Source organism: Cibotium barometz, chromosome 3, assembly GCF_041138505.1.
Source record: "Cibotium barometz isolate CiBa-2024 chromosome 3, ASM4113850v1, whole genome shotgun sequence".
In the NCBI taxonomy this organism is placed as follows: Eukaryota; Viridiplantae; Streptophyta; class Polypodiopsida; order Cyatheales; family Cibotiaceae; genus Cibotium; species Cibotium barometz.
Genome location: NC_141048.1, coordinates 53105264 through 53117934, shown reverse-complemented (window position 1 = coordinate 53117934; position 12671 = coordinate 53105264).

Sequence of the window (12671 nt, the reverse complement as noted above, 5' to 3'; positions counted from 1 at the left end):
TGCTTTCTACCTTTGAAGCAAAGGGTTGGCACCCGTGTTAGAAAAACACATTATTGAGGATTCAAAAAATACCAAATCAAAAACACCCTTGAAAACACAAGGACTGGTATGTCAAAATCTGCCCAATCATAGCCTAGGGTGGTTTTATCCCTTAGTTGTGTACTTGAAATTTTTCCCTTGTGGAGGCATAACTGTCTTACCTATCCATATCTCATTAGCCACCTTGTTGTGTGCTTCAAAAAAATCATAAGTACCGTGGTTTCTATAGTCATAATATCTCCAACAAGTGTAGGCTGATACCGGTCCATACCTCAAAACCCAACATCCTCTATAGAAAAATATCAATCTATACGTTTTTTTGTATAAAAAATGGGTCCCTAACTTAGATTTTCGATCTCTTTTTTGGGTTCAATGTAACTTAGGGTTTGTTTTTTCCCTCTTCTTTTTTAGTTTTAATTTTCTCTTGTTTCATCTCTTTCATGTTCTTATTCTTCCTTGTCTAATAGATTAAGAATAATAATAAGAAGAATAGAAACCAATTTAAAAAGAAAAACTGCATGTGCTATTTCAAGTCCTTAGAGGAACATGCAAATCTTCTTCTTGCTCACCATGTTTTTTATATAATTTTGAATAAGAAGAAGAGAAAGAAAAAACCATGCTTCTTCTTTCTCTTCTTTTTATTGCAAGTCATTGAAGAAGAAGATGAAGGAGGCATGCTTCTTTTTCCTCTTTTCTTGTTCTCATGCATGTGAAGAAGAGGAAGAAGCATGCATATACCTTTTTCTTTGAGAAGAAGCATGTTATCGTCTTTCTCCTCTCCTTCTTGTTTACATCCTTTTGAAAAAGAAAAAGAGGAGGGAAAAAAAGAAGACGATGAATTCGTCGTGATGCTTCTTCCTCTCCTTCTTTACATGCTTTGGGGGGGGGGGGGGGGGGGGGGGGGGGGGGCAAGAGGAGGAAGAAGAAGAAGTCATTGTCACATGCATGTGAAGAAGAAAAGGCAATCTATTAGAGTCATATTTTGGTATTATATTATTATCTTCATCATTCCTTTCATTGGTTGTCTTTTAGGCACATTTCTTTTTGCATGCTTTTTAACCCTTTTTAAGTTGCTAGAAAATGCAGGAAATTTTGTTATAGGTGTTTATATTTCATCAATAATTGGTGGATTGGATATATTTTTCATACATAGGACTACTTTTATACTTTATATTTTATAGAGATATCTATTTGGGAGCATATTTAAATACATCACTTTTCGAGGCAAGATAACTAGCTATATTTTTCAAGAAAAAACAAGGTTTGAGTATCTCTCTCTCTCTCTCTCTCTCTCTCTCTCTCTCTCTCTCTCACACACACACACACACACACACACACACATTATTTTGATTAGATCTGGGCATCCTTTTATCATATTATTTCAACATTATATAACAAATAAGGCTGGGCTATTAGATTCTTTTGTTGGTGGAGAAATAGGAACAATTGGGGTGGTTGGCTATTAGAGTCGTGGATGTTGTTGCTGGTGTGCGGATGAGAGACGACAAGGTGGAGGAGATAGAAGAGAATGTGGTAATAAGGAAATATGTAAACGACATTATTGTGAACCTATCAAATGAACTACTTGGAGAGCTTAGGAAATACGTAAACTACATTGTTATGAAACTATGAAATGAACTACTTGGAGAGCTTAGGGATGCTACAAATCCTTAGCTTGTAGGGAGGGGGGGAAGGGGGTTTAACTTCAAGGGAAGATTATTCTTGTGGGATACTATTTCAAAGGACTTCAAGAGGGTAAATGAGTATATTTTCAAAGGTAAAAGAATATTATAGATCAACTTCTAGAAGCTGAGTGATGATGATCTTGTTTAACACACTGTAGGTGGACTTGGAGTTGAATGTAAGACTTCAAAACTTCCCATCAATGTTAGAGAGAAGTTTCCAAAGTATAAAGAGCTAAAGAACCTCATCATTGAAGAGGAGTCCTTGCTAAACCCATTTAAGAGCCGTCCTTGCTAAAACAATTATCTTCATCAAAAACGAAGATCAACAAGTATATGCTATGAATGGAAGAGGTATAGGCTTCAATGGAAGAGGAGGAAGGTTTTAACCAGCCCATATAATGTTGATTCTTAAGTCAAATACTTAAGCAAAATGATCAAACAAACCAAATACTTCATACTCAAGCCAAGGAGGTAGATGTTCTCTCCTGAGAGAGATCAGACAAGGTTATGTCAGCTTACAAAGAGAAAATCTACAAGCTACAATTTTTGTGATAAACTTGATCATTGTTACAAGCAATGTAGAGCCAAACAATAATAAAAGTATGGTCAAAGATCAACTACATGCGATCTAAAAGGAGAAATCAAGACGCAAAACAACAAGCTTTTGTGAACATACATGAGGCTAATGAGCCATTGGATGCCACGCATGAGTGGCTAATTGATTTGGGATGTAGCAACCACCATATGACTTTCTATGGCTAACATGGAGAAATTTCAAACAAATTCAAGAGTATAAATAAGGTTTTGATAGGAAAATTGTTGAGCAAAATATGGAAGTTGTTTTTTATCCTTTGTGAAAGACATGAATGGAAAACTGATTGCTAGTGGAATTAAGATGGGTACAATGTTTAAATTGTTTACTCTCACTCTAAGCAATCTCCATGTGTAATCTGCATGCATTATGGAAAACTTCATTTTCTTAGTGATGTTGATATAGCTTGTGCATTTAAATGTGTGGGAACCTTCCCAAAAATAAAAACTTGTGCATTTATATGTGTGGGGATCTTCCCAAAATAAAACTTTGGGAGGAGGCTTATATTTCATAACTTTGGGAGAAGCTTAATATTTCTTAACTTTCATTTATAAATATATAAAGAAGATAGGGGTTTCTTCTAGAAACGCAAATCTAAAGCCCTTCAATGCTTTTGTTAAAATTCAAAGCACATGTGAAGACACTCAAGATAGATAGATAAGATGAGTTCTTATTCACTAAATTTGATGATTTTCACGATTATTATAGTATTGCAAAAGGCATTATACATGTAGATGTAAACCTCATCAAAATGGCATAGCTTTGAGAGAAATATTATAATATTTATGGAACATGCCATGCTAGAAGCATGAGAAAGGAAATGTCTCTACCTAATGTCTAGAACATCACATTTCATATATTTTGATAAGGTTCCTTAGAATCAACTTTAATCAAGGTTCCTTAGACTCAACCTCAAGCAAGGAGTCCATAGAAACCAACTGAGGAAGTGACGGGCATGATGAGACTAGTGAACTTCCAGCCATTAGACCCCCATCTAGCAACATCCTCATCTAGCAACACTCTAATTACACTTTCAATAAATAGTGTAATTAGGTTTGTGAGCCAATATTTAAAGTGTCATACCTTCTTACTTTATCAACCTAGTTCATATGGTCTAGGCCTATCTCACTTCACACCATTAGGTTTGTGACCCAATCTTTAAAGTGCCCTACCTTCTTACCTTATCAACCTAGTTCTTGTGGTCTAGGCCTATCTCGCTTCACACCATTAGGATCTCGATAAGTGATGAGCTCCTTGCCCTCCCAAGATCGAAACATGGTTGATGCCTCATCCATGCATCTGGAAGTTACACGTATAAAACCAAAAGTTCTAAGGTACTATCTAAGGAGAGAGAACTATATTGCCCTATCTCGCTTCACACCATTAGGATCTCGATAAGTGATGAACTCGTTGCCCTCCCAAGATCGAAACATGGTTGATGCCTCATCCATGCATCTGGAAGTTACACGTATAAAACCAAAAGTTCTAAGGTACTATCTAAGGAGAGAGAACTATATTGCCCTCATCTTTCAAGGTACCACTAGGAATAATGCAAGTTGCTTTAGTTTTATGACACCAATGGAGACCTATACAACATAACATGGCATAGGTAAGTGCGGCATTTGTAAGCGCGACTAACTTGAACCACCTCAGAACTACCAAAATGGTGTTTACCTCTAGAAATACTTTAACCCTTATCTAGTATCAACCTTTGAGGAAGGTGCACTCTATATTGAGCACGGGTTTAACACTACTTAACATTACTACCAAAAGGATATAGCATCAACCTTTGAGCAAGGTGCACTCTATATTGAGCGAGGGTTTAACCCTAATTAACATTACTACTACTCTATATTGAGCAAGGGTTTAACCCTAATTAACATTACTAACCACTCTATATTGGTAAGTGCGGCTAACTTAAACCACCTCATAACTACCAAAATGGTGTAGAAAGATTTTAAAACCCTTGTCTAGTATCAACCTTTGAGGAAGGTGCCTCTATATTTAACAAGGGTTTAGCCCTAATTAACATTATTATGAATATATATATCTAATAGCACATAACATGGGAGAAGCTTCAATAGAGCATTGATGAAATCCATTGGCAAAGGGATAACATTGGTTTATACCAACCACACTACAACCATCTACTAGTGGGATAATAGCATTCTTACTTGGAGCCCTCATTGATACCCCAATAGTGTAGACGTGGTATGAAACCCTCTCTTTAACCCAATGTAATGGTTACATGTACAATAGGAGGCCGTTCTCTTTAACCCTATGTGACGTTTACATGTATAATAAGCGGTTCCATTCCACTTAGTGCAACTCTAGGTACCCAATTGCATAAAACCCATCCTGCTCTTAGAACAATCCCACTTTTTAGTCCTATCACTCTACATGTCCCCCTAGACGGAGAAAACATCCTTCTAAGATCCCCAATTTTTTGTTATCTCAAATTTTTTGTCCGTAAATTGCACCACATGGGATATCATCATTAGCTAGACCATCCTCCCCTTGAATATATAGAAGACATATCGAGGATGGAAACAAAAATAGGAAGGGAGGTTGCCATGCAAAACCTTTCCACATTTCAAAGTTCATGACCAAATTTGATGGAAAGGTTGTGGCTGAATGCGATACCTACATATATCCAATCCCTTGGACATGATGATCCAACAAGGATTAATGCCTTTGGTCTATTACTTGATGGGAAGGCTCGAAAATGATTTCATTTACTTAATTCCATGGAAAGGACCAAATGCAAGACTCTAAAGTTAGCATTCATAGTTGGAATTTCCCTAAGTGGAGTGAGATCGAGGCCAATTACTCAAATTTACAACCTCAAAATAATAGGAATGTGAATTGATGCATAATTATATCACATGGACAAAACACCTACACATGAGAAAGACTTGATGCATAATTATATCACATGGACAAAACACCTACACATGAGGTGCATTGCATGAGAAAGACTTGATGAGTGGTCCATCTCCTTAAGGAGTTAAGGAGCACTGAATTCCATGATCATCCATACAAGTCCAAGCACACCTCTTTTAATCAATGTTATCGAGTGGAGCTATATTTGAAAGATAACTTATTGGAAATCGATCGGTATGGAAAAGAAACCACTTGTTGGACCATTTGTTGTATCAATTGATATACATCTACTTTAAAGTATGGAAACCTAGAGCCAATGTTAAAGATTAAGTGTTGATGAGTTGATAGAAATCTCATCAATAAACTAAGATGAAAACCTGAGCCAAGATTAGCAAGGGTGACAATCCCACGACCCTTCATCATCCACCTTAAAGAGCTATGGTTTGGTGATATACTATGTGTCATACAAACCATACAACCACTGAGTGCCCCCACTTGTGACCTCTTGCTCTTTTCTATTGTGCACATTATTAGAAATATAATTATCATGAAGTGGTATTGTAAGAAACAACCACGCTCCAATCTTGGGCAACATCTACTTCTACCTCAACAAAGGCATCCATTATGCACATCGTGTAACTTAACACCACAGGTATAATATAGTTCAACGAGCTTAATACCCATCGGACATGTATTAAGATCTAAAACTACCCTTTACCCCCCTCCTTTGTTGCCTTCTCTTGTTCCAAGAATAACCACCATGAACTCACTGCCACACGAGACATTAAGCTTCAAAACTACACTTTACCCCTCCTATCTTGCCTTCTCAACCACTTGTTCCAAGAATAACCCCTATGAACCCCGTCACATGATTGAGGAGATGTTAGACAATGAGGAGACATTTATAGCCATTTATATGGTAGTGCTGTGTGGACGTAAGCTAATAATGGGCCGGGACACGTCTTTCCTCACAAGGTTTTTTCTCTTGAACATTTTTACACTCTTATGAGTGAATGTGTAAGTGACCTTATCATGTCACTTCACTTGTACTTCGCTCATTCTCATTAGTATACTTTGAGTATAGTGCTTCCCTATATATATATGCTTGCTTGCTATATCTCTCTATGTGTGTCATTGCTACCTTTGTCTCCACTCCAACAATTGGTATCATAGTAGCTTCTCTTGGCTCTCACCTCCGTCATTTTCTTTTGTCGTCACCTCCTCGAGCTCCTTGCACTACTCTTCTGATTATCTCAAGTTGAGCTATCCTCTTAGGTGGAGAATGTATATCCTATAGTGTGTGTTTTTTAAAATTAACGGTATTTTCATAACTTTCGATCCATTTTCATCGCGTTTCAGGGCCCACGCATGCTGTAAGGTTTCTACATTCGAGGGGAGTGTCAATTTAAACTATCTTTGTTTGATTTTAGGTTTTCTATAAGCAACATAAATTTGGTGTTTAGACATTATGTGCATATGCCATAAATGTTATAGGGTTGTCACATGGCCACTTCTCCACCATTGTCAACAACATCGCAGCGTCATCATCATTACTATGATGGATATAATGTATTACATCATACATGAGGGTTAAAAATGAGCACAAGACATGCATTATATTGACTACCCCTTGGTAATACATCATACAAGAGGGGTACAAATAAGCACGAGACATGCATGATACTGACTACCCCTTGGCGGGATGTGTATGATACTAAATATCCCTTGGTGACTTGTCCCCGTGGAAAAGGACTCACAACTGGCCTTAGGGCCTTGCACTTTTGTTGGTGTAGTATGTCCATGGTATCCAAGTGCAGGATTCACGTGACATAAGAACCAGAAACAGGCTAGTTGGCTAACCTTGCACAACCAATAAAGTGCCTCACCAATTTGTATTCTTTAGCCTCCTTAAGAAACAACATTCTCTTGCTATGTCAACCTACGATAGTCCATCTCTAGTAGCCAAGTTGCGTCAAATGAGGTGCTTTCTTCTGATTTTTGAAAATGGAAATGAGGCATCTACGTGTGCATTACTTGTGCTAGGTCCATAAAGCATATTTAGTCTTTCAAAGGATTCTAAGGAGAGGTGCGTGTATGCCAGAAGGAACTCTAAGCTCCTTACTATATAGTAAAAGTCCGGACTAGTAAAATATGAACGTTTTGCTAGTTTGACATATAGACAAAATTTTCCTACATAGGAAATTTATATAGTAAATTTTTTGAATTATCTATATAGTAGTTTATGTATATTACATAATAAAGTACTATATAGTAAATTCTTCTAATTGTCTATATAGTAGTTTATCTACTTTACATAATAAAGTACTATATAGTAATTTTATCTATATAGAAAAGCCAAGCATTATTTATATAGTATTTTATCAACACTAGATCATTTACTATATAGAAAATCTATCTAGTGAGTTAATCTATATAGAAAAACAATAAACATTATCTATATAGTGATTTATATAGATATAAGAGTAACGAATATAAATTACATTTTAAAATTTGATCATAAAAATGTAACTTGAATAGAATATGCTTAATCTAACTCAATATACACTTAAAGAGTTGATAAGACATCTTAAACACTTTTATAACTTTTAAAGAATGTAAAGATATACTTAGAGTAATAAAATGAAAATTTTAAAAACATAATTGAAAAGTTATCATTTTGATTTATCCATAGTTCAAAGAGCATTGTTGGAATTGTACATAAATCATTCCAATACATGTGTATCATCAAGGCTCAAAAGGTGATTGCCAATCTTCTTTACATGAACTTTTCTCTCATAGATCAACCAATCTACAATAGCTTTTCTCATTGTAGACAAGGTATGCTTGGTTGTCCCTCCAAAAAAAGCTGGATCTCTTAATAATATTGTAGTTGGACTTCAAGGATATATACATCTCATGAACCATATGTATATCTATAAACTTCAGAAGAATTATCTCTTGATCCTCCACCAAATTCATCATTGTAAAAAATATAAACATATACTATATGAGGTACCAATTTTCATATATTGAACCATGATCAAAAGAAGAATGCATCATTATTAATAGATATTATCTTACTTGAGGAGTTTCTTGAGATGAACTGAGCAAACATTCTTATGAGCATCATTGACATTAATACCCTACAAATGAAAAAAAAGGGTACTCAAAGAGACAAAATATTCCAACTATGAGACACTCATTCTCATATATTAATCCCATAAAAAGAAAATATATTATTCTTAATAGATATTGTCTTCCTTGAGGAGTCTCATGATAAGAGCATGAGCAAAAATCCTTATGAACATGGATGGACATATTAAGGTCCTACCAATGGTAAACCAAAAAGTACATATGGTTATAAAGCAAGTACATATAGAGATTGTCTTACTTGAGGAGTCTCATGATAAGGGAATGAACATGGATGGACATATTAAGGTCCTACCAATGGTAAAAAAGCATGTAAATATTTCAAATGCTTAAATTATAGATTTCTACATGTTGTAGAGTATACTCTACATGTTGTAGAGTATAACAAGTAAAAAAGAACTGAGAGATTTTTTACTTGTTACTACAAAGTATAACAAGTAAAAAAGCACGAGGAGCTTTTGTTCACTCTCTATATATATAAAAAACATTCTCTAAATAATTTCCTAGATTATAAATGAACATATCTAGGGAAAGTGCAAAATAGAAAAAATAGAACATTTTCCTAAATAGGCGAGCTAGGAAATGTAGTGCATGGATCTTTGTACAATAAAAATTTCCCTATATAGACAAGTGTTCCATTTTTCTTAGTTTGCATTTTCCCTAGATATCCTTCTTTGTATCCAGGATTTTATCACTATGTAGGGACTTACAAGCTCATTTATCACATACATCTACGACAGCTCAAACCTCCCTTGGAAGCTTAATATGCAACAAGGGTAATATGTAAACTAGAGGGGAGTAGGGATATATATATATATATATATCAGCACACCTTGATGATGACGGGGAGGATGTTGCCATAGCAGAGTAGGGGCACAACAGATCAGGTCTACATTACTAAAGCCATATGTATCTTGGATCTGCTCCATGTCTTCCCCATCGCCCATCCTATCATGCCCATATTTTGCTCCATCATTTTAAAAGGCCATCTTAGGGTATTTCTCAATCCTTGTATGCTACCACAAGCTTTCAAGTAGCTAACAAATATGGCACCATTTGGGGAGACAACCCCGTGTTGTTGCGATCATGTGAGTAACTAACATTTATCCACCACCACTACCATACCATGGAAAACATGATGTTCATCCAACTTAAAAGAACATTGGGCTATGTGTATAGTCATCTAACTCTTTTATCTTCTGCTTTACTTGATAGTTCTCATTTGTGATTGCAATAGCCACATCATTAGGGTGCATGGTGCACCAAAAGAATATATGGATGGTAAAGAGACACGATAAGAGAACGGTAACAGATGAGATCAATGAAAGCACCACTATTAGACCCAGTGTAATGGAATGCTTTGACTTCAAGAGAATAACGGATTGTAACAATGGCAGATGCATTCATAGGGAAGGTATATGCCCACCGTGCCACTAAGAACCTAAAAACAAGCACACAAACTCCCATGAGAATGTTGGAATACCATAGAACGGCTTTTATGACACATGATGTGGTAATCCTTTGCAAGAAAACTTTGCATGCCTCCTGTTGACCTAAAAGAAAGAGGTCATCCTCTGAAGAACTTAGTGTGAGCATCCACATCGTACCCATCCCCATTGCAACATGCGTGAAGCTTAAGCACATGTCAAAACCCTTAAACTTAGTGAGTAGTGGAGCACAACAGATGGCACTACACACATGCATCACCTATTGTTATCTTTGAAGTACCTATGTGAACACATTTTCTAGCATGGTGAGAGGTGGTACAGTGCACCATATGGGCAATGTCACACTCATTGTTTGGCAATCCTATTTGGAAATCCTACCCTCATCCATCCCATTTTTTACTGGCACCGCCCATCAATTACTTGCTCACAAAGGCATCAGTACAATCATCAAGCTGCACAATGGGGGCAGGTCTCATGTGTGCCTTATTGCATGTACAAAGATTAGACGATAAATATTTAAACTCAAAGTTCACTCCAAATGGGCTGCCAATATATGTGTAGCATTAGTGTAATGACATGCATACATAACATGTTGTCAAAAACGCATAAAGATACATTGTTCCACTGAGTTGGCCTCATATGAGAATATATCATGTTAAACAACAAAGGTTCAAGTTGGAGCTTACCAAAGGCCATGAAATAAGTTGACCTACAGCACCATCTACACAATAAGAAGAGTAATTATGAGCATATCATTTCAAAAAGCTTAAATTATAAGCACCTCATTAAACAATAACACATGCACAAGTAAACTATGTATACATATGTATATACATACATGCATGTTCATACAAATGTACATACATAAAAATGTATGCACCCCAACTTGCAACACCACACACATGCGCGTCCACGCGTGCACACACATTATTTTGATTAGATTTGGGCATCCTCTTATCGTGTTATTTCATAATTATACAACAAATATGGTTGAGCTATTAGATTCTTTTATTGGTGAGAAATAGGAACAATTAGGGTGTGGGCATTGAGAACACAATCAATGTGTTGAAAGTTGTTAACTAGTGTGTGGATGAGAGACCACAAGGTGGAGAAGGAGATAGAAGAGAATGTAATAAGCTGGCTAGGAAAAAAGTAAACTACATTGTTATGAACCTATCAAATGAACTACTTGGGTTGACAATAACTGCTCAAAAGCAACGACTATCATGTCTCTAAGTTGATAAGCCTCCAATACTGGATAAACAAGTTGTAGTCATACCTTGGACCATCTGAACATAAAAAATGTTCTCAAGGCCAAATAATCCATCATAGTCCAAAATCATTGATCTCATAAGTCTATCACATTGGTTAAAAAACATGTCTTAAATCTAATCCAAATAATCATTCTAAAAAAGAAACACTCAAACCTGGTCCAAAATCATCTCGCCTTTTTAATCATACACTAGGTTTCCACCCTTACTCTCAACAATGATTTTGAATATGCTCCAAGGTACTACCCCTACATAGATAGAAGGGCCAAAATATATTTTCACACACTCACTGTTGATAAAACCAAGGGTACCTCCTCTCAAAGTACAATTATAAGACAAGGGCTAGAATCCCAACATGAATAATCAGTCATGATGCCTTATAGTCATACGATGGATATCATGAGGAGTAATCTAAGGTCGTGAAACACCTAAGTATGATAGTTCTAGATAAACTAGGCTTTAAAAACCTTGGGCTCTGATACCAATAGTTATTAGGACCCTACCCCAACCATATATATGTATGTATATATGCACAAAATCCAATGGAAGCTATTCTTATCCAAGTATTGATGAGAATACTTGAGGACTTTGTATTAACTATGGTCAGGTCTAAAAGTGCTCTCAAACTTAACAAATTAGTCTATCCCTCAATCCCTTTATAAAAAGCCAAACATTTATCAGATACGATGGCAGGTCCCAAGTGTGGTTCTTATGATATAATCATACTACTCTAGTGGTGCCTAACCCATGGGCTATCTCGGCGAATGGGGATAGTCATGTGTGAGTGACCACAAAAATGCAATCAAGTGAGTGTATATAGCTAAGATTAGATTAGAAGTCTCATCTACCTAATGGGGTGAAGGGATTTGCAAAAGTCAAGGAATTAACCTTCAAGTCAACGGACACTAGAATAAAAGGAAAATATACCCTAGTTCATCTAAAGTTGCAATGAGGATCCATATTCACAAAATTGATCTCAAGAATTATAATGCAAAACATGATAGGGAATACTTAAAGAGAATTTCCATCGGGAAGTTGTCCTTAAATTTTAATTGTTGATATAAAAGGTTTTTGTGTTTGATTGACCTTATGATTGACTAGTATTATGGAGTAGTCATGAGATCCGATTCAAATTTAAGGGTGGTTGTGCCCAGGTACAAGGCTTTTCTCACCCAATCCCCCTAGTCAACACTTCAATAGGCCACTTCAACAAATAATAGAAAAACAGACACACCATCATAAAATGAGATCTTTACTCACACACACAGTACCAATTTTGAATATAGAAAACAGTTCAGACAAAGTAATATGAATTATCCCAATGTAACGACTGGCCCGCCATGGTCTCATCTCATCAACCCTCAGTAATAACCACCATCAGCCCACCATGGATTAGATCCTTGGTTACCACCAATGGCCTGTCATGATCACATCTTCCTCTTCACATGATCTACATTCACTACCCAAGAGCCCATCATCTCTAAGGCCCATTAGGAGTGAAGGATTGGCCACGAGTGATCAAACCATTGCCTCGCATATGGCTAGATTTACCATCTGCCATGATGCCACACGGAGGATAGATTCCCCACCACAACACTCCTCG